This window comes from Eutrigla gurnardus, assembly GCF_963514095.1.
Source record: "Eutrigla gurnardus genome assembly, chromosome: 3".
Taxonomy (NCBI): Eukaryota; Metazoa; Chordata; class Actinopteri; order Perciformes; family Triglidae; genus Eutrigla; species Eutrigla gurnardus.
Window position 1 is genome coordinate 23,653,474 of NC_139917.1, and position 22,579 is coordinate 23,676,052.

Consider the following 22,579-nt stretch of genomic DNA (forward strand, 5'->3'; position numbering starts at 1 on the left):
GGAACGCATTTTTGATGGTTCAGTCCTCTAAATCATTGCAATAACATTACAAGAGAGGGCATGCGTGTCAATGGTGTCTGTGACTGCAGGGACGTAGCACAGGTTGTAGAACTAAGCGTTGCTACGAGGTAATTGGATTCATTCAAATCCAAAATGGCCTGCTTCACACAATATGTCCACAGAAAGCCTTATTATGTTGACATTTCCATGACTAGCATGCCTTGATCATCGTGAGGCTTGGTGGTGCAAAGAGGTGCTTTATTGTATAATTACGCTGCCAGATGGTTTTTATGTATGAAACAACGGTTACTTTGATTCATGCCTGTCCTTCTATCAAGGTATGGTTTCTTAATAACATGTTTCCTGACTCCTTTATTGGAGGCAGCTTTTAACATAAAAAACACCCTAAAAACAGCAAGTCTGTCTGAGCAGCACTGATATCTCAAAAAATGTATGCCTGTGAATCTGTCTTCATTTTTTTGAAAAATTAATTATATTTGATTGATGGCAGGTTTTTCCTATTTGGAGTCTGTATGCAGTACATCATACGAACTGGTTAACAGGGACCGTTTAGGTGGAAATACACACACACACACACACACACACACACACACACACACACACACACACACAATGTGAGTCGGCTGTTTTTCCAATGTGGAAAGGCATCACATTTCTCCACAGTATCACTGTTTTTCACAATTAATTTTCATAACTTCAAACTCCGTATCCAATACGATCTTTAAGTAAATCAGATTGCAGTGTGAGCCTAGGCTTTGAAACTGAGCTTAACAGACACATCCCTGTTGGCAGCAAACGTGCCAGTCCGTATTAGCACTTCAAGTGCTCACATGTCACTGTTTGAGGCAAATTGAGGTAAATCAAATTTGTGTTAGAAGAGTCTTGCTTAGAGCTCTGTCTCTTTACTCATGACAGCAATGAGCACATTGATGGATTGCATTCCTTTATGTGAAGCGGGGTGTACGTGTTTAAAGCGTGTATGTGTGTGTGTGTGTGTGTAAGAGAAAAACAGCGTGTGATTGAGAGTCTGCGTTCCACGTAACGGTGAGTGGCCGCTCACAGAAGGTGTGAATCGCACACAAATCATAATGTAAATGACAATTCCAGAGTATTGCAGGTTCCCTGCATTCACTAACTGCTTTACATTACAGTAAACTATACACAGCATTTTTTGCTGAAACCTTTATTACGCTGTGATATAGATGCAAATTCCTTTGCAAATTCAATTTGAAATGCATACTTATCATGTTGTACAAAATACTCCCAGTAAAAACAACAAAGGCCGGCTAACTCATGGGATTATTGTTTAAAACTCAAATTGTTTTTTTCTTTTACTTCAATGGACTCCTGCTGGTTTCACTCTTGGTTTCTGACTGACTGGTTTGCCAATGTATCAGCATATTTTCCTGTCTCGTCAGTTCTCTCCTTAATGCACTGGACCTATCTCAAGAATACTCGTGGTGGGAATATATTTCTTTCAAAGCGCTTTCGAGAAGGTTTGTGGCCTGAAACTGAAATCACACTTAGAATCTCAGTGAATAACAAAGCCTTTATGTGTCATTTGCTGTGTGTCCATAAAGGAGCAGGCTTTCAAGAAGTAGGACAAAGATTCAGCACTTTCCATTTAGCTTTTTTTCCTCTCCCCCCAATTAAAGGGTAATTTAGGTACACCACTAGTCCCCTCTTTCTGTCTTAACACTGTGCTTGTCTTTCTGTAGTTCTGTTCAGACCCAGCAGCTAATGTGAAGCTTCACTTGGCCCACATGAGGCAAAGGGGCAAAGGGCTTTCTGGAGGCTGGAAACATGCCCAACAGGCCCACTCCCACTCCCTCTTACCCCAACACGGAGAGCTGGTCCAGGGCCAACACCGCTACATCCAGCCAAAACTACTAATTGCAATTATCTAAGGAAGTGCCTCTCCTTTGAGGATATCTTTTTTTTTTTTTTTTCCCCAAAGAGTGGAGGGAAAAACCAAGACAGAAGGTTTGAGACTACACTGTGCAAGCCTAATGCTGATACGGTCAAGGATGTTGGAGCAGAATATGCAATTCAAAGAGGTGTGTGTGTGTCTGTGTGTGTGTGTGTACGTGTGCACGTGTGCCTCTGTGCGTAAGAGAGGAGAAAGAAAGGGAGCAATAGAGAGAGATCCTTGCTGAATGCTCATTCTTCATTTTAGCCTCGAACAAAGAACTATCGATTTTGTCCTTTTGCTCTGCCCCGGATAATCTCTTCAATTCTAATTTGATGAAGGTTTCCACTGCAGTTGGAGAGATGGGCATTTTCATGTATGCTATCTAAATCACCTAAATGGAGCTGAGTAACTGAAAATAGATCTGACAGTGTCATTTTTTCCCATTTTTCCTTTTATGCAGGGGGTTGTGACGGAGAGCCTCACATCTATCGTCCGGAAGCACTGATGGTGGTAATACATTAAATAACATCTTAACAGTCTTTCTTTATTGCTATTTAACACTGTCTGTGCACAATGCATGGAATCAGTTTATCCCCATGTAATCTCATGAATCTCCTCTTTGTTGTACCTACACATTATTCCCCATGTAATGCCTAAAACTTATGACAAATTACCCCTTTTTTTTAAATCCCCATTTTTTTTATTTTTTATGTATATCATTGATCATTCTGGATGGAGTGAACACTTGAACAGCTGTGCCAAAGAGCGGGGAAAGCTGAGCCAGAAGAAGACTCTCCTTGCTTCACTCAGGACGGTCAGTGCCCCCGTAAACCATGCCATTTCCACAGCAATTTTCGGGCAGCTACACCACACAAATCTCCCTTCCAGTTACTAACTCTCGAGGACGACTAATAGAGCCAGTGTCAGCCAAGGTGCTTGGGCACAACAGCCTCGCCTGAGGAAAAAACCACGAAGTGGACTTGAAAAGGAGAAGAATGGGAGTGGAAGAAGCAATCAGCAGCGATGACATTTTAAGGTACGCAATGTAACACAGGAGCACTTTGTTCTATTAAAGTCTGCCATTTAGATGCCTACTTGTTGCAGGGATGGGGGTTGGTGAAAGCTTTATTGACATGTGCTAAAGGGTCCCGTTTTATAATTTTCAAAAGCAACGAAAACCGACAGAATCCCTCGCTGCTCTGTTTCTGCCTCCACACCGCTCGCGAACACACGTGAGCACTAACACGCACTGACACACAGAATAAATAAAGCGTCGACATAGACGGAGCAGAACATGTGGCAGGGGAATACAGTATGCAGACTGTGAAACAATTACAGGCCTGCCCCCGCAGGAGTACTTCTATTTGTTTTAGTCTGGAGCTGTCGGCTCCCAACGGTGCCGCCTGCAGCTACAGCGTACGGGCCCGCAGGTGACAGAAACAGGCTAAAGGGCATCACATTGTGTAACCCCCAGATGTCAAGGTCAAGTCGACATGGGATATCAAGCAGCAGGAGTGGACGACCCACTGTGTCTGACTATAAACCACACCTTTGAAAATCAATCCCTATTAAGGAGTGAAGTATGCACCGCCTCGGGAGGAATGCCCAGCGGGCTCACAACTACATCAAAAGGCTACGGCAGACTTTGCCGCATATTGAACACAGAGAAAGTCAGAAATAGATAGAAGAAAAGGTAATAGATCTCCCAGCCTGTTCGCCATGATAATGGTTGGGCCGTTCCATTTTCAGAACAACACATTTTCCTAATTGAGTGACACATTTTCTCGCCACGTCAACAAAGCTGTGTGTCTTCCTACTGCAAAATGTATTGGAAAACAATATAAAAGACAATTCAGCAGTCTATTCTTTCTTCGTATGGGGAGAGCTACATGATCTGAAAATTAGGGAATGGGTGTGTAAGTCATTTTCATTGCAGATCGCTGTTTAATTGCTCCCTCTGCTACCTTTCCCCCCCACCCACCCACCCTCGCCTGAGAGATAAAGTGGACCTAAATTGTGAGTGACTCTAATGCACTTAGGAGTTCTCTCTACACTTCCTAACTCAGAATGGAAATGAGTTTAAGTCACTGTTTACTAAGTGACAGGTCCACTAATATGTGACAGACTGGGATACAATCCTCCACTCCGCCACACTCTGCCTCCCCACAGACCCTGGTTTGGTTCATCGCCTCCATGCATGCCGAGGCAGTACTACGAATGGAAGCACACACAGAAACAAAGAGTGTCTCTTGTTATTTCTGATGGCCAAATCTTTAGATAACATTGTTTTCATTCCGTGCTGCTAAAGTGTAAGGCCTTAAAAAAAAAATAATAAGAAAAAGGTGAAGACACCCACAGAGGAGCCTTTATGGCAACACGCAAGTTCACTGACCCGGCCAATGAATCCTCTACAACGCTGCTGCCAGGTCAGCTACAGCTATTGTGCACTTCCCACTTTGACCAGGCCTTTACAACAGGAACATGTACAGGTATGTGTGATTGAGGGATGATCACTCTGTAGTTCACAGATTATAGTTGCCATGACTTTCGTTCTCTGAAAAATGATTTATATCCCTGTAATGTGTTTAAAGCTGCTATGTCAGAAGACTAAGCCCTCTTTTTGAAGGAACAACCTAATACAGTGCTGAAGTGTTCAGTTCCTATTCATTCAGACATTCATGTGTTTGTAGTTAGATCTTGCCTTTGTATTTTATTCATTTAATGATCAATTATTTGTGCAGCGTATGAAGAGCATAGCTCAAGTGCCTTTGGAGTGATTTTTTTCTTTTCAGGTGAGAATCTTGTTTCTCACCTGAATCCCTAAGTGAATCGTTTTCCTTGTGTTCTTGTAACCTGCATTAATGCTCGTTTGTGTCCTGTGCTTGTTTCCTGTTGGCCTGTCCGTCTGCCTGCCACTTTGCCTGCTTGCCAACCGACTCTCCCCTGCTTCCTTTGCGTGCCACACTGCCCCGCTGCTCTCCAACCCTTCTCTCTGCTGTCACCAGCCGTACCCTCGATTCAAGCCATCTCCATCAAAAGTTCTGTTGCAATAAACCTGTTAACCTTCAGCTGCATGCTGGCTTGTTGTCCTGTTTGTGGGGCCAAGAAACTACACGAAAAGGCTAAGACAGACAGAAAAACTCACAAAATAAAAAGTCACACTTCCATCTTCTCACATTGACTTCAATGATTCTTGCAAACCTGGAAGACCTTTGTATAGATTATGGCTGAATGCTAGGAACTCTACTCATCCTGCATGTCTTGCTTCTGTGAGTAAGGTAAGATCACCTCTCAGAGGTCCTAATTTAACATCAATTTGATGAAAAATGTGCAGTGTGATTATGGAAAATATATCAAACTCCAATTCAATTTTAAATAGCTTAGTCCAATTCCATTTTCTTTTCTGTGATTTTGTTTTTTATCCATTTCAGTTCTTGCACATGGGCTTATTGAAGTCTGACTGGGTACAATACGTTTGTCTGTTTTTAGATACAGCAGAAGCTGCTTTGCAGTCATTCCCAATATTTAAGATAATCATTAATTAGAATGCAGTGTCCCATAACTACTAGTACTTAATACATATGTTTAGTGATGAACATGCTGGTTTTGACCTTTTTACTTCTACAGAGAAATGACAACTGTGCAAAGTTTCCTGTCATTTGAGTCTTTATGGATTTGATTCAAAGCAGAATAGCCCTCACAATCACATCATGGTCTCCTTGACAACCATGACTGGGTTGCATGAGAGGCTGACAGATTGTGATTTACAGTGGCCGTTTCTCTGGAGCCGCAGCTGAGGATTCGGTATTCTTGATAAATATGATAATTTGCTGCAGGCTGCTCGGGAGGTAAACCAGCACTGCTTACATAGTGGGAGGCCCATGCACGTAGCGTGCACGCACACACACACACGCACACAGAAGGGAGAGTGGAGGCACCTGATGTAATACAAAAGAAGATGCTAGCAATATGTTTGCAGCAGTAAGCCCTCTGCTTGGTCACCCGTTTCTTGAGCTAAATGTCAAGGACCAGTGGTTTCTTTCAGTGGTCATATACACAGAGGCTTCACAATGTGATTTATTTACATTGAGATTTGGATGCCTAAATGCAGAATGCCATAGGAGGAGAGAACGGGCACCTCGAGAATAATATCCACAATATAAAATTTTATTGAGCTCAACAAGGGACACAGAGAGGTAATTGAAAGCAGTGTAAACAAATCATAAAGCTAGCTGGACAGAACTGTCTTGGGACAAGGATATACGGTATATGTGTGTGTGTGTGTGTGTCTGCACGTAGGAGATGAGCGTCTTACAATTTTAATTTAAAGTCCTGGATATTGGATTACCTTGTTCGCATTGCTGTGAATGGCAGGGCGTTAAAGAAAGAAGGGCAGAGCGGGAACACATGGATGACTCACTTTCCCTCAGAGGGCAACCACACTTCACACTTCCTCCAAAATCGGGAGGAAGCAAGCACCGAGCTTGCTGCTCTGCTTTGCCCCGATTCAGCGTCTTGAGGGGCAACGGCAACGGCTGGGCTGGCTGGATTTCTCTTCATTTTGCTACGAGCACTCGTTCGCACAGGGTGTGTTGGTACCACCTATACAGTCAAAAAGTTGTGTCTCCCAGGTAGGCAGCATGGTAGTTTGTTCATCTTTGCCACAACATCCTTTGCCTTTTGCATCAACTGGTGCTGCAGCCACAGGGGCCAGAATGTCTGCCTCACAGTTCCTCTCCATTCCTTTTTCCCCAGAAAAGAGAAAAGAGAAGAAAACTCAGCTAGGCCTGTTTCAACTGAACTATTGATTTCTCTTTGCGTTTTCTCTCCCCCTCTCTCCCGCCCTCCCATTCCAAGAGTGCTAGCCAAGCAGTCAGGCTTGGCACCAAAACATAATTATGAAAATGGACCTCTGGGTTGTTTCTTTTAATCTATCTGTACATTCCACAGTCCCTTTGCAACAGAAGCTATTTAAAAACAGTTCCAGGGGAATTGAAATGTACTGTACTGTAAAGAATGGTATACTTATTTGGTAGCACGACATCGGTTGGCGTATAAATCAGGTGTTTAACTGATGCGTCACTACTTTGAGCTGGAATCGTCAGGAAACGCCAACACGATGCCGACTCGCGTTGTATATTGTTAGCAGACCCGCCGACGTCAAGCTGCTGAGGCAGAAGGAGATTTGAGCGCTCGATAGTTTCTGTCAAATGCTGGCATCAATTTACACTGCGTGGCACCCATGACAAAGTGCCTAGACTCAGACAGCAATTGCTGCACTCTCCGACTTACAGTTCAGTGGCCAGTGAAACCCAAACGACACAGCCAAAATCAGGCCCATTTTCAAGACATTAAACTCTGCAGCACGACGTGAGATAAAGTAACTGCGGTATCAAAATGGCTTCTTCGATCAAGGTGCTAGTGCTCAGTTTCAGTGCAAAATGCCGTGAGATATTTTTTATATATGCGGCCCGTCTTTACTGGTTGTACAGGATAGACAATGTATTAACAACAGGTTATATGGCAGGATTTGCTCTGCAAGGTGTGATGCGTTGATATCCAAAACTTAAGTTAATGAGCAGGTTCAAGATGTAATATATATATTACCTCAGTCCCATTTGGCCTTTCAAAGATTTGAAACAAGATTCTCAGTTGATCCAAAGGATCTATGACTCCATAGTCCAATCACAGGCAAAATGTGAACACGGCAAGACCTTGACATTTCTCCACATCACATCCCAATGCCTTCTCACATCTATCGAAAGGCACAAGAAAAGCATGATTAGTCTTGTTGGATGATAGATGCACGCAGTGGGAAAGGTCAGCGTTTGTCGGGCCTTAATGCCTCAACCTTTAAATTGGAGGATGGACTAAGAGAGATGGAAAAATATATATATATGAGCAGTGAGAATAGAAGGAAGTGGCAATGATGATCTATATGAATCCACAATTACATATCATACATGTGTGAAGCAGGAGAAATTTAAACAGCTCAGGGATCGGAAAATCATTGCTTGAATGAGAAACCCATACGTCAAGTATACAAAAGAGATGATTGATTTTTTTTATCAGCATCACATGTGCAGGAAGCCTAGTTTTATTTTTTCAAAACAACATATGAGTTCTTCAGGGAGTGCAGATAGACCAGCTGGACCTCTTGGTCTGATCTATCTGGGTGTATTTCTGTCTTAAGAAGTCTTAATGTGCCAATGAAATGTCACATTGATTCCTGTGCTTTTTAAATTAATGCTTGTGCGATCTTCTCTCAGGTGAGAATAGGGAAGTGTGAAGACGTGAAAGGCCATCATGACACTGGCTGGGAGCAGAATTAACAGCACAATTAAAACAGTCTCCATCCCGATGGCCATTAGTCCTCCTCCATCTTGGAATAATATTCCTCGGGTGTTAATAAATAACAGCTCATCTATAATGCAGTGTGCACCTCAGCTCTTGCTGATATTCAAACAGTTTTATAAGTATAATGTCGGCGGTGATATACAGTACACTGCAGTCCACTGTATATTTAGTATAGCTACTTTTCTGCAGAGTGATAAAGACGCGAGGTGATAAAACAGTGAGCAGAACACAAAGTGATAAAAAAGCAAATCTAGAAAACTTTTTCTATGAGCCAGTTTTTCTTTAGATAATTTCCTCTCCTTTCACTTCATACAACAGAATATTGGTAACATAAGGAAATAAACCCTGTAAACATTTCATTTTCCACTTTGCTGCCTTTATGAAGACAAACGTCTGATCCTTAGTGGCATCTATTTCTGATTGATGTGCTTTACAAAAGGGCGATGTGTGTGTTTCAAATTTCAATAGTAACGTCTTGGCACTTTTCTGGCAGAGGACATTCACCGAAAACGACCCAGTGACCAGACACAATCAAATTTACAATCAGGGAAGCCTTTGATACATTGGCTTTCGCTAATTACTTTATTAAGGGAAAGACGTAACTTTTGCCCGGGGGTTGCCAATTAATGTGAACCCTGGAACCAAATGTGTTACAGTTGCTTTCATACGTCGCAAAGATAAACTATAAATTGTGAGTCCAATTAATTTAGGATTGGTGTAATTAAGCTTTGGGAACTGAAGACTGCTACGCCTATTGCTCCTTGGAGAGTAGTGTCTGGACTTTTCCATAGTAAATCACGCTGACGCTCTTCACTTTCCACCTTGAAAAATTCTCTGAAAAAAGAAACCCTTATTAAAACATGTTGCTGTCATCAACAATTTTTGGGAAATGGTTGCCTTAATAGTTCCTTATGACCAGCTGGGGTCCAGCCTGGAGTATTTAAGGTTACCTCCATAATATAACAGACACCAGGTTGTGTGAGTCACCGGCAGGTCATATTCCCAGATGCCATCCCAGGGGTGTTGTTGCTGCACTGTGTAATTGGATATTTGTATTAAAATCAGGCAAGTCCGTATTGGGCTTCACAGACACCATCTGAAAGTTCTATTTATATGTACAGATCCTGGTCATTAGAGCCTCACAGGGCTCTACAATATCCTGCCATTACCCAATAAACTGTTCACACAAAGGTGACAACAACAGCTTTTGTATCTTTGCTCTATACGAGGCAAAGCCAACATGTGTTTTTTTCTCTCTCAGGGCTCAGATCGAACTCAGATGACCCATTTGGACATGGTTCAATTTTCTAAACACTTCTGGTTTGTCAATACACTGTTGCCCTATAAAGAGGCGACTAAAACACTGCGTTTGTTTAAAGGTTACATTTTCATAGCGGTTGTGAAAACCATTTAAAGCTACACCTTCAACATCTCATTGGAGGGGGGGAGGGGGAGAGAGAGAGACAGACAGACAAAACCAATATCACAAAAAGTTTCTATTTGAACCCTACCCTGATTAGTTAGACAGGGACAGTGTCTACCCATGATAGAATGAATAATTAATTCCAGTCCATTTCTGTGTTGTTATTTCCTTTGTGGCAAAACAAGAATACACCGGTAGCATTATTGGTGAATGTGCCTTAATTGCTGCTCGTCTCTGTGGAACAGCTAACTTGTTTCAATTTCAACGCCACGGCTTCTTACAAGTTTTCTGTCTGCCGGTCCATCAACACACATAATTTCTTCTCTCTCATATTATGTTGTCTAAAGGGGGAACAAAAGTAGTTTCTAGCAAACAATCATCACTCCGAGAATGGAGAAAAATGTTTCTTGTGTTATTGGCTTGGCATTTCCCCGCCCAAATGTTTTAGTTCTAAGCCCATTTCTTGACTGTAAATCAGGCAGTAACACATTATTCAGAATAAGGTATTTACTATGTACACCTACTACTACTACCTCACTTACTTCTATCTCATATGAGTTTCCAAATACTGTGTGACCCAAGGTTCCAACGATGGGGGAAAAAACAGTGCCTATTGTATGTACACAACTGCAGGACTCTCCACCTGTCAGTGATGATGAATAAAAATGACTTTTACTGCAGCACCTGTCACTCTAATCTGTTTAAGTGTCGTACACTCCAAATTCTGGATGATACTCGTATCATCTGGGCTCGTATGCTGTATAAATGTTCTTATTGTCGCTTTGGATGAAAGCAAAATGGATGTGATGATTCATGAGCTTCTGAAAGTGTAAACTACTACATGTGTATTTTGAAGGCAGTATGGATGAGTAAAGGAGGTAGTGGCTCCATACACGGCAGCACATGTGCAGCGCTCCAAACTCAAACCTTGGCTGACAAAGGTTGACCCCAACACCACACCCTCTGCCCCACCACGTATTACTGCTACATTGTTAACCACATTTAAAATGCAGTCACTTAAAAATGTACAAGCAAGCAAGTGGCCTGACATTGTAACACTTGGAAAGTGCTCAACCAGGCAGGTAATCACATCATTTTACTGGTTCAGTGAATGGATTTGGAAAAACATATGCCTTTTGTTTGCCAAGCTGGGGCTGGGTGGTTGAGTATGAGTTTCGATGGAAGGTTGCAGAAATACAATAAGTGTAACACACAAAATAAAAGACTATGGCAAGAACTAACATTTTTAAACTCCGATGTGTCTCTTGTGCCCATCAGAGCTGAGAGTAAATCTTCTGCCCGTAAACCTTTGCCACCCAGATGAGACAGAGGGTTCGGGGGGGGAAATTGACTGGAAATGGTAAAGCAAAGAATTTGTGGATTATTTGCCATGGTAACAGTTGTCTTGTCTCTTCAGCCACCGCAACGTTATACTCTCCTCAGGTTTTCTCTTTATTACTGCCCCTCTTGCCAGAATTAATTTGCCGGAGCAAGGAATGGAATTCTAAACTGAATGAAGTGTGATTATTTGAATTCATATGCTGTGGGCAAAGCTGTGAAGTTGTGCTTTAAGAGCATTTGGGCAGCACTTCATTTGACAGCGCAGTAATTACAAAGAACTCACTTTTTAATGAACAGTCAATGGCCATACAAAAGACAATTACATGTCGTTCACAGCAGGGAATATTGTAGTTACAACAGTAAAGTAATTACATATTTTTACTAAAGTATTATGACCTATTTTTAATGTGCGGTAATAAATAAAATACACAAGCAGCGACAAGTAATTAGCACCTTCCTATGTAATTACCACTCCCCACAAGTAATTAGTAAATGTTTGAGGACATGCAAGTAATTAGTAGTCGACACAGTCATGACTTGGTATAGAAAGTATGGTAATGTAGTATATGATGATGTCAATGCAATTCTTGTGTGCTCGGTCAAATTAAAAGTGTAAAATTTTTTTTCTGGGGCCCCACAGTGACAATATCAGAGACCTGAGGTTCCCAAAAATCAACACTGAGAGTGTCATTATGGTTGCATCTGATCAGCAGGGGGGCGTGAGCAGAGGGGGGGGGCGGGGGCGATCAGCCTCCATTTGAGACAGAGCCACATCCTCCCACCCGGCCAAAAGGGGTGGGGAGGATGTGGCTCGCCTCTGGAGAGAGAAAGGATGGCTCCTTCTGCTCCATTAATCTAATGACAATGCCCCGTGACTAAGACCAGCTTAGCAGGCATTGCTCATCCCCATTGGCTCCTCTTTCACTTAGCATGCCATCTAATGACAGCAAAGGAGGAGGAGAAAGAAAATAAAGAGAGACAGACTCACTGAAACCAATGGTCATATTATGTTGCACTGGTATCCATGGTTACCAATTGATGTCACATACCAGTACTGAAAAGGGGTTTGATGAACTCGAATTAGAAAAACTGTCAAAATTGTGTGAAGACAAGTTTTCCTAGAACTTATATCTGTGATCGTCAGATATACCGAGAAGGCCTGGAAATTGATCATTTTAGGGGCAAGGCCATTTGGATTTAGGTGTTAAGCGTTCTGAAAAAGCTGTTTATTTCATGAAATAATTTATTGAAATGTACAAATACATTATATCAAGCAGAGGAGAAAATGCCAAACATCAGCTGGGGCAATTAGGACAGGGCATCAATGCCACTGTGGCCACAGGACACTGCATCATTTTTTGGCCATCATGGCCTCGGTGAAATTCCTGCCCTGACTGGGAGTAACAGCACAGAGAGAATGATAAAGCAACATTGCCTATAAATAAAGAATGTGTACTTGATGCATTAACACAAGAGCAGAAATACATTTATAAATAAAATTGGCGAGATTTGTTGCGTCTACAGAGCCAACGTGCACCTTTTCAGTGTGTTGTGTAGTCATGCAGCCTGAACACCTGATTGCTCTGCTCGGACAGCTGGAGAACTCGCTACAAGTCATAACCTTGTCTATCTCATGTATGATTAGCTTTTCATCATCCAGCAACAGGAGCCATGCTGCTGTAACACTTACATATTTACAGCTTCTCTGACAGAACAAACACACGTACCTGCAATCTAGTCTTGCAGCAGTGTGATGACAGGTCAACAGGTAGAGTCTACACAGAACAACAAACCACATCTACCCATGACGTGCGACCGCCTCAACCTTATTTCAGACCTGAGATGGCTATGATGTGCTTTTAGTGCAGCCTCGTGGAGTATGTAGTAGAAAACAGGCCTTTCCATCTGACACCACTGGGGATGTCACTGCTCTGTGGTGTATGTGTTGCTTGCCGATGTCCACGGGAGCACAGGCTCTGTGTCTGTTAGTCTGGTGTCTCATAGGAGAGATGTCTGCTTCACCCTAACCTCCGGGGAAATAGCGACCAGAAGTTGGCTGTCAAATAGCAGAGCCGCTCGCCCAGAATAGCACGAGGTCAGTGTGGAAAAACTAGGCCTCCCACACAACAAGAGGAGACAGGCCTTCTTCACCAAACGTGTGACATTCTGAGTCAAGCCAACTGCCAAGCACTCTTACTCACATTAAGAGTTAATGTAACGGAGCTGTTTGGGTGCGACTTTGCCACATAAACCCACTAACTCAACTGTTATCATGGCAGCAAGTGTTCCTCCCCCTGACGTTAAGTGAAACGTTTATTTCAGTTACCCTGATCTAATGTTATGAATGCTTCATGAGGCTTGTATTATGAAACATGTAATGAGAATGACACCTTGCAATCATAGGAAAAGAAATAATAAAAAAAAATAACACATGAAAAGAAGATGATTTAAAATTAGTGTCTTAGATGTGGTCGAAGCTTGAAGTAAAAAGATGGGGCATCCTATTTTCCTCTGGTATTGTGTCTGGTCACCATATAGTAAAGCAAAAAAGATAATAATAATACAAAATTAACAAGGGCCACAATTGACCCTTTGATGCATCTAAAATTGCTTTTTGTTGACATCAATTTTCCTCCTTACTCACCTAAAAGCTGTCCTGTTATTAAAAGTTCCCAAAGTGCTGTTCTTACAAAAGGTCAATTATTATAAATGCAAGTTGATATTATGGAATGAAAACAAAGTTGGCACATTTTATGATGCTTCAGCCATAAAACCAGGGTTTATTTTTACATTTTTTTCATAAGGTTTGACTCAAATAATCACCGGATGCTGAATAAGGGTTTGAAACAGCCGTGGATCATTTGGGAGACCGTCTTGCTTATTTCAGCATTGTTTTTGGGCGAAAATGATTCCACCTTGACGACATTGTCTCGACTGAGTGTTCTTCTGCTTTATTACCCAGCGGGATGTTTGTTGCCATGGTGACTGAGAAAGCAGGGGACTGACACAGTATTTCATTACTGACCAAACAAAGAGCAAAATGAAACATAATTTGCCATTCTGGAAGACAGACAGGCAAGGATTAAAATGTTTTCCATCCTGTGTTATTTGCCTGATGCAGGTACATTAAAAACAAGGTGGAAAACATAATTATCTTAGTTTGTTTGCCATGTTGATGTCGGAAACTGCAGGAAATTATGACAGGTACATGGTACAAATGTAAATTTTTTACATTACCATTATCATTACCAATATATCAAACAGGATGTTTGGGATGTGTGTCTTAACATGTGGTTAAAATGTGACTGTTACATTTCTGTGCATTTTAAAGCTTTACAGCATTTCTTTGAACCAAAGATCTTTGTGTCTGCACAGTCATCTCAGCCAGCAACACGTTGGGAATATACAGTCCACTATAAAAAATAATAAATATATTATGTGCCTATTCTGGCATAATTTTCATTTATACAATAAAACATACGATAACCTTGAACTTGCAAATACGTTGTTCTGCTCTACCATTAGGGAGGTGAACACCTCATCCGCCTACCCCTGCCTCATAAAAAAAGTGTCTTTACAGCAGTATAGGCGCTGGCAATTTTCTGTTGTACAAGGGTCATTTTCACCTTGGCTTTGATAATGGTGAGATGTTATTATGTATTGTTCCCACTACCTTGCTATCCAATCCACTGTCAAATCTAAACTGTGTACAAGTATTTATGTGTATCCTTAAATACATCAGAAAAAAAAAATAGGTAGAGATACGATTAAAAAACATACACATTCATAAAAAAATCTCTCACTCACACACTCACGCACACACACAATGTATGCTTACTGGTGAAAACAAACAAGTGAATGCATTCGACCACAAGAGCTTTATTTCACTGATGAGTATGCACACAGTTGCGTGTTTGTGGCATGTTTCCGCTCGTATGTGCGTGGTCTCACCAGTGTGTGTGTGGCAGAACTCAAGTCTGACTTGTTTTACAGCAGATCACACACATCAGCCTGCAGCCAACGCCACATCTGTGCGAAACAGCTGTATGACACCCAGATGCATGCACTCACACGTCACATTGCTTTTCCAAGTTACTCTTAATTTCCAAGTCAAATAGCGCTGTACGGCGCGTGAAACAACCCCCCCGCGTGGCTGCCCGTAATGCAATCACATCAGACCAATGAATGCATATGGATCAAATGAACCCCAAATAACGCACATTACACTCGCACCACGCAATTTATCACATTATACTGTGTGCTCTCATTAATGCATATTAGAGCACAAAGAACAGTTTGCACTCACAGTATTAGACAGTCCAGTAAACTGTGTTTGCTGTGGTAGCTGCTGGGATCATGGTGTGGTCTCATGATCTGAGCAGCTACCAGGAGGACGAGAAGCCCCTTGTGCGCTTCTGTGCGCGCACACACATGCATTTCCATACTCTCTGGATCGCATCAAAGATGGTGTGATTAGCAGCGCCACGTCTGATGAATATGCACGAGGCAATGTTTCTGCTTCCCTTACGAGTCTGTTTAGAGGCAAGCCACACACTGCTGTCTAATCATGCGTAGTTCCAGGTTCTTATCCTGGATATTCTCCTCACCTGTGACCTTTGCTAAACAAACCACAACTTATCTGACTTCAAGTCTTGGGAGAAACTGGGAAACGGAGAGGAGAAAATAAATAGAAAAAGCACAAAAAGTGCTGAGGAGAGAGATAAGACTACATTGGGTCAGGGAAGAAAGGAAATTAAATTAGGTATACGTCCTGTTTGTGCTTGGTTGGATTTATGTTCCGGCTTTATTTATTTCATTTGAGTATAAAAGCGGCGGCGGCGGCAGCGGCAGACATGTGGATATGTTAAGTTAGAGTTAGAGTCGTGGCCATGAATTTCACAGGACAAAAAAAAATAGGATATTACTGAACATTGCCCGCAAAGCAGGTTAATAAATGAAAGGTCACCTGGAAACAACAGTGCACAATGTGATAGGCGAGATGTCAGTTTACAGAAGGTATTGAATGTATAGTGTGATTAAAGTGACAATGCTTTTGTGCTATTTTGAATATACTACAGGTTGTTTTATAGCTTTTAGAATATATATGAGCATCGCACTTTGAATATTCCATCGTAATGATGAAGATAGAACTTTTTTACCTTAATGACCTCCCCCCCTTGCCCACCATTTTTTTTTAAAGAAAAGTTATAACACTGTCTTCATCATCTAAAAAGGATGATCCCAATTATCTATAGTGCTCCTCGCTAAAGCCTCTCTGTTGGTGCCAAAATTCCCTTCCTGTCCAAACCTGTCACTCCATATTTGACAAGGAACATATCCCCCTCTACCCATCTACTCTATTGTCTCATGATTATTGAACACAGGCCAATGTGTGTTACTTGATATCTGCAAATCGCTATGGTGATTAGGAAAAGGATTAGGCCAGCACTTCTCAGTCCTAACTTGAACTTGTGAGGTCAGTTGATATGCAGAACACAGATTTCACCAGAGATTTTCAAGATTCCATACATTAATATGTGTTTTGTATATCTTAAATAAAGTGTTCTTTTCTTTTTCTTCCTTCTCTTATTTCTGTCATTATGTTTCTGAATAAAGGTCCAAGTTACCATACAGTTGCTGCTCCCTTCACAGCAGTTAAGCGACAAACAGCGAGACTAAATTAATATTGATAGAGGGGCAGCCATGTTTTATATCAGGGGCATATCATAAAGGTGTTGGAAATTGATATTTCCCGTATATTTTCCAAAGGACCAAACCTGCAATATATTGCGCTTCACCTTTAATATGCTATCTGGGGCAAAATCACTACTTGTAGTATTTTATTCTCTTACCTAATTAATCAACGGGTGGCGCCCGCTGTTGCTAGCTTGCCTTATTCTGCATTAGCACTGAAAAAAAAAAGCGTGGCTCTTATTAGGAGAGATGATCTATTTTCCATAATGAGAATTGATGGCTTTTCTTCTGCACCACAAAACATTTCTCTCTCTCTCTCCCTCTTTCCAACCGAAGCTCCCCCATTCTCTTTTACTCCCCCATACAGACATACTTCAGAGGTGTGCAGAGAAAAGGACTAAATGAAGCACTAGGTGATTAATGGACTTAATTTCCAGCAGATTTGACTTCCCGGTGACAGCCCACTTCCCCTCGAAAGCTTTCTGATTATTAGATTTAAGCTGTGTTCAAAAAGTCGAACTGCTTACAGATGAATGTCTCTGCCTTTCCTGTCCTGATCACCCACATCGTTTCTACCCTCCCTTCTCACAAGATTTTGTGTTGTGTGTGTTGTGATTTTTATGTTTCACGCACAGCATGGGGTTTTCTGTAGACGGCAATCGTGTCTCATGATGAGGATCTGAAAACCACAAAGATACTAAATAAGTGCTAACACTAGGGAAAACATGATTCCTCCTGTGAGGCTACTTCGTTTAAAATCAGAAACCATTTGTAGAATCATTTGCAAAAGCTGCTCTCGTAGAGCATGGATGCATTGTGCCCAAATTAGTCACCTTGCAAAACAGCGAGCCCATATATACTATAATCTCGTCGCCTCCCATCGGGTGTCAGAGCCTCCTAATCTTTGAACACAAAGACAGCCCCTCTCTATGTGGCTTTGCAAGGCTGTGCTAATGCTGTGTAAACATTGCTGCTGCTGTTTGCCACTGATTTAGCACATGTTAATATTACATGAGACAGAGGGGGCCTTTGATGATGTAAGTGAACACTCAAACTAGGGCTTTCCACCTCAGGGAAGGGGAGACGGGGCTGTGGAGCAGCTCCTTTGAGATTTCTTTCACTTCCGCATATGCAATCCAGCTTGGGAGGATTTGAGCGCTTCATTCTTCCAGCAGTCGCATCACGGAGGACGGTTTTTCTGGTTTTAAGCGACAGCACGGAGACATAAAGTAATAATTAAATGTATTACGTGAAACACATTGGGCCTGGCGAATGATAGTTTTAAGATTTTTTTTTGAATAAATGATGGAGGCCATTGATGTGTTTGATTGCTTTTTCAGTCATAATTAATGGAACAGGAGAGCAGTAACAGCGTGTTCTATTAAATTGAAGCCGCGTCTACAGGGACTTAAACACATTGCACCCAGTCCTCATATCATTGTTTCTAAACCGGGAATGGCAACTTTGCTCACTCCAATGCCCCTGCATGACATCTAATCAATGCCTACACGTTTGAAAGGAAAATAACTATTTGGCAGAGCTGAGAATGTCTGGAAGCAGCTAACGCCGGAGTTTAGGATCAGGTGAAGGTGAACAACTATAGCTGCAAGCAGCCATTTGACGACTGACCCGCCAAAACTGTTTTGGAATTGGGATTAATTAAAAAGTGTTGAGTTTTTAATCTCACATGATGCATGCTGATTTTTAAACGTAGCAATACAGACTTGTTACAAATACAGAATTTAGAGTCAAGAGTTTTCATTCATATGAAAGCTGTTAATGTGAGTAAAAATTAAGGGAAAAACACTAAAGTAACTAAAGTAATTACAGTAATAGTGTTAAAAAAGTCTGTGTTTAAACAACTTTCTCTGTATGCAAAATTATTATAATGAAGTCACAGATTTCTTGAGAAAATGAACCAACTTACTGACGAATGTTTGAGAAGGTATACAATAAAGAACTTTAAGTTATATGCCTCATATATACACATGTTGAATTCCCCCTGAGATTTCCTGTAACTCCCAAATGGAAAGCCATCTTCAGCCCTGTGCAGTAATCCAATCATCAGCACACAGTCTGTAGCTTGCAGGATGCAGCGATCTCTATTTCCTTCTCCTCTACTTCACCTGTGTGCTGGAACAAATTCCCCTGGTCTATCAGGTGCCTGTGGCCAGTTTGTGTCTTCTGGGAGACGTCCTTCATTATTGCTGCACCGGCCTCTGATAATCCTGCACCTCACACAGCCAACGCTGGACACTTCCGTAATGATGAAGCTGGAAAACTGACTCCTGTGTTTGTGCCTCTCCACTCTCTAAGTGTCTCTCTCTCTCTCTCTCTCTCTCTCCATCTTTGACATCAACCATACACTGAAATCCACGAATGTCAGCTTGGTCTAAATCATGTTGCTCTAAATTTTAAATAATTCTCATGCAAAAGTACAAAAAACCTCACGTATGCTCGTGGATGCGTGCTCACACACGTTCACAGCACAATGTCATCAATAGAGCCGTATAAGGACGAGCAGGCACAAGAATGAGAAGATCAGTTTCAGGAGAGAGAACAGACTCTTGATGAGCCATTAACCTGCTGTCGGTGAGGGAAAATGGCTGTGGGACGTGGTTTAATTTACCCTTTTATAAAGAGGTTGTTGAATTGATGAGCCACAGGAAAAGGAGTTACACCCCTGGTTTGGTGAATTAGCAATGCTGACGGTGAACAGGTTGAGTGAGGAACTGGAAGGGAAGTCAATATCCCCGATCAATCTAAGCTTTCAGAGAATCACTGCTACACTCGTGGTCAAATCCATAAAACTAATAATATGGATTTGAGCAAGTCTCTTGTGCAGGAATGCTCCAATCTGAAAAGGAAATCATTTGAAATGTCTTCTCAAGCACTTTTACTTGTTTTGGGGTTTTTTTTATTGAAAAAAGGAGCTGCCTTTTGACACAGTGGCTAAGGGATGCAGCATGTTTCATTATTTATTATTTGATTGATCTATCTTTGGGCTGGGCATCCTCAGCACTGAGTTTAAGATATCTCTTAAAAATATCCATCAGCGGGTACAAAGAGTCAATTTTCACTTGAAATAAGCTGCCAGAGCTTTCTAAGTGCTCTCCTCACCGTCCATTACTGTAGCTCTATGGGTGATAAATTTTAATAGACAAAAGATGGCTTGCGAAGGTCTCTCCATCAATGAAAGGAGGAAGAAAAAAATTGGAAAATTATGGCCTGTTCTGTGCGTACATGGCATTGCGGGTTGTCTGCTGATCCATTTCATATGAATGGACCTACATCCTTGCCCATTCTGGCTCGTAAAAATCTAAATTAGACACGGATGTTCTCCAGAACGGATAACTGGGCAGATTTTCTTCTTGTTTGATAAAGTCCCGATCACTGTAGGGATAGAGCCTAAAAATGCATCCTGCATCCTTGCAATTTATACACACAATGTCTTGAATTGATCACTACCGTCTTTGTCTGTGTGTTATCACTTGGCGAGACCCAATGTCGGTTGCAAAATACTAACGTACTATCGCTAACAGCTATGCATGACAATATGTACCAAACTGAATGCGTAGTACCTGCAGCAGAATACTTTCAGACAAACATCCCGATAAACATGTGAGAAGGATAGAGTCCCCTAACACACACTATATTCTCCACTGGGAATAAAAATCAAGACAGACATTAACTGAAGTTTAATAACATGCAAGAACAGAAGGTTTTGGCATGATGGGCAATAGCTCCGAAGCAGTGCGATTCACATCGATTCCCAATTTGAGAGCAAGCAGTTCCTTATCACACGCTGTGCTGTAAGAGCAGGAAATAGAAGGCAATCTATATGAGGAAGGGCACCCAGGGCTAATGACCATTATTACTTTTGATATATAAAGATAACGTGAGCGTAACATGCTGAATTATCGACCCGCTCAAAGATAATGTATGCCCTTTACAGAATCAATAATTAAATAGGGTCCATGTTTGATTGGTGGAGAAATAACAAAATAATAAACTCAAATGTGACGTTCTCCAAATGGGTATACACACGTGTGTGCACACATTTCTTCCATACTATCCTAATGATGTATATCAGGCAAGAGCACAACTACAAATTGCCTGCATGGCTTTGTCACAAGGTATTGTGTGCAGCACTTCCCCACCCCACCCCCCATTGATTTATCTATAATAGAGGTTGAATACAACAGCGCAAATTTAATATAATGTTGTGAATTGTTCAACAACACGACAGGGAGTTCAAGGTCATCATCTAATCATTTCCTTTACGAGACGTTTAGAAATGAATTTGTCCTCAGAATGCATACTGAACATTAATCATCTTATGACTAATGAGATAAAATCCGTTTTACGTACAGTCTCTGCATTGGAGATGAAATGGGACCAGTCTGAACATCCTGCATCTATGAACAATGTATTGTTCGCATCCACGAAAAAAATGAAGATGATACATGAATCAGAGGGAAAACGGCATTATGGGACATCAAACGTGATATGACTAAGCCCCCATGGGCATATGATACAATTAAGGATTTATGCTGGGCTATATATCATATTACCATAGGAAGTCTATGTTCACAAAAGCATGGTGCAGTGTCAAGTCTTATTTCTCTTTTGCTTTCTCTTTTGTCATACTTAATCTTGTGTAATCCACTTACTGTCACATCTGAATAACATGACAGGAATTCCTCCGCTCCGTGTCGAGTAGCACCTTTACAGAAGCTAACCAAGCTCTTAGCAGGATGCTGACATTTTTTTTTTGTCTCAGAGCTAAGCTTATCTCCACGGCAATTTGTTTGGGCAAGGTTGGGTAAAATGTGTCACACAAACATTGCCACCAATTTATGCATTCTCCGAGAGATAATGGACCCTTGAGTTGACTCCCTTAAGCCCGCAGAGCAAGGTTGGGGGCAGTCTTTTGTGAATACATGCTTGATGCCGGTGTAATTTCAATTTGTTTTTCCTCTCTTTCTCCCTCATGGGGGCAGAGGAGTTGTAACACAAAGAATATAAATGTCAGCTCGGGGTTAAAATTGGTTGATTGCATCCTAGGGCACAGCTGTAATTCTTCAGAAAAAGGGCTTATGACCAATTCCCTCTGAGACAAGAGGACTGAGTCACAGGGGAATTAACAACGGAGCCAAGAGCAAGAAATTTATAAAGGTCAGTGCATATTATTAGAATCAATGTTCCACACATTTTTTATATGTATGTGCAGTACAGTATATACTGTAGTTAATGTTTTTAACAATGTTTTTTTTGGGGCCATATCTAGACACTGTGTCCTTAACAATGTGTTGCAGTAATTTGTACAGCCATACAAATGTCAGATCAATATTGTAAAATACAGAAAAACCTTGTCCATCTTAACTGTAGTGTCACAAAATGATTCAGCAACATAAAATGGATAAACTCAAGTACAAATACCTCAAAATTGAGTAAATGTAGAGGCCACAGTATCACAGTACTGCCCAGTAACATACTGGAGGAAATAAGAGATTATCCTACAGCTTAAGAAGGTGCTACCTTGAAGTGAGAACCAGTGAGATGGTATTGATCAGATTACCATACACCGAGGTTTCATCACGTTAGGGCCAACTTTAAAACACTGCTGTCAGTAATGACATGTGCCTGTGTGGGGCTCTGACATCAGCTGATGGATGCACTGTTTCCTATATATACATATATATAGCCAGTCCTCACAGGTTTCTCAGATAAATCTGTTTGGCCTGGTATACTTTCTCTAATTATTGATAAAGACAAAGCTATACCTACATTTATGTGTTTGGTTGAAAACTGGCATCTTGCCTTCGGCA

At 41.4% G+C, this 22,579-nt stretch overlaps 1 protein-coding gene across 1 annotated transcript in view; it reads right to left on the reverse strand.

The window, feature by feature from the left end:
* ctnna2 (catenin (cadherin-associated protein), alpha 2) overlaps window positions 1-22,579 on the reverse strand; it is a 263,054-nt gene that overhangs the window by 30,570 nt on the left and 209,905 nt on the right. The window lies entirely within an intron of this gene.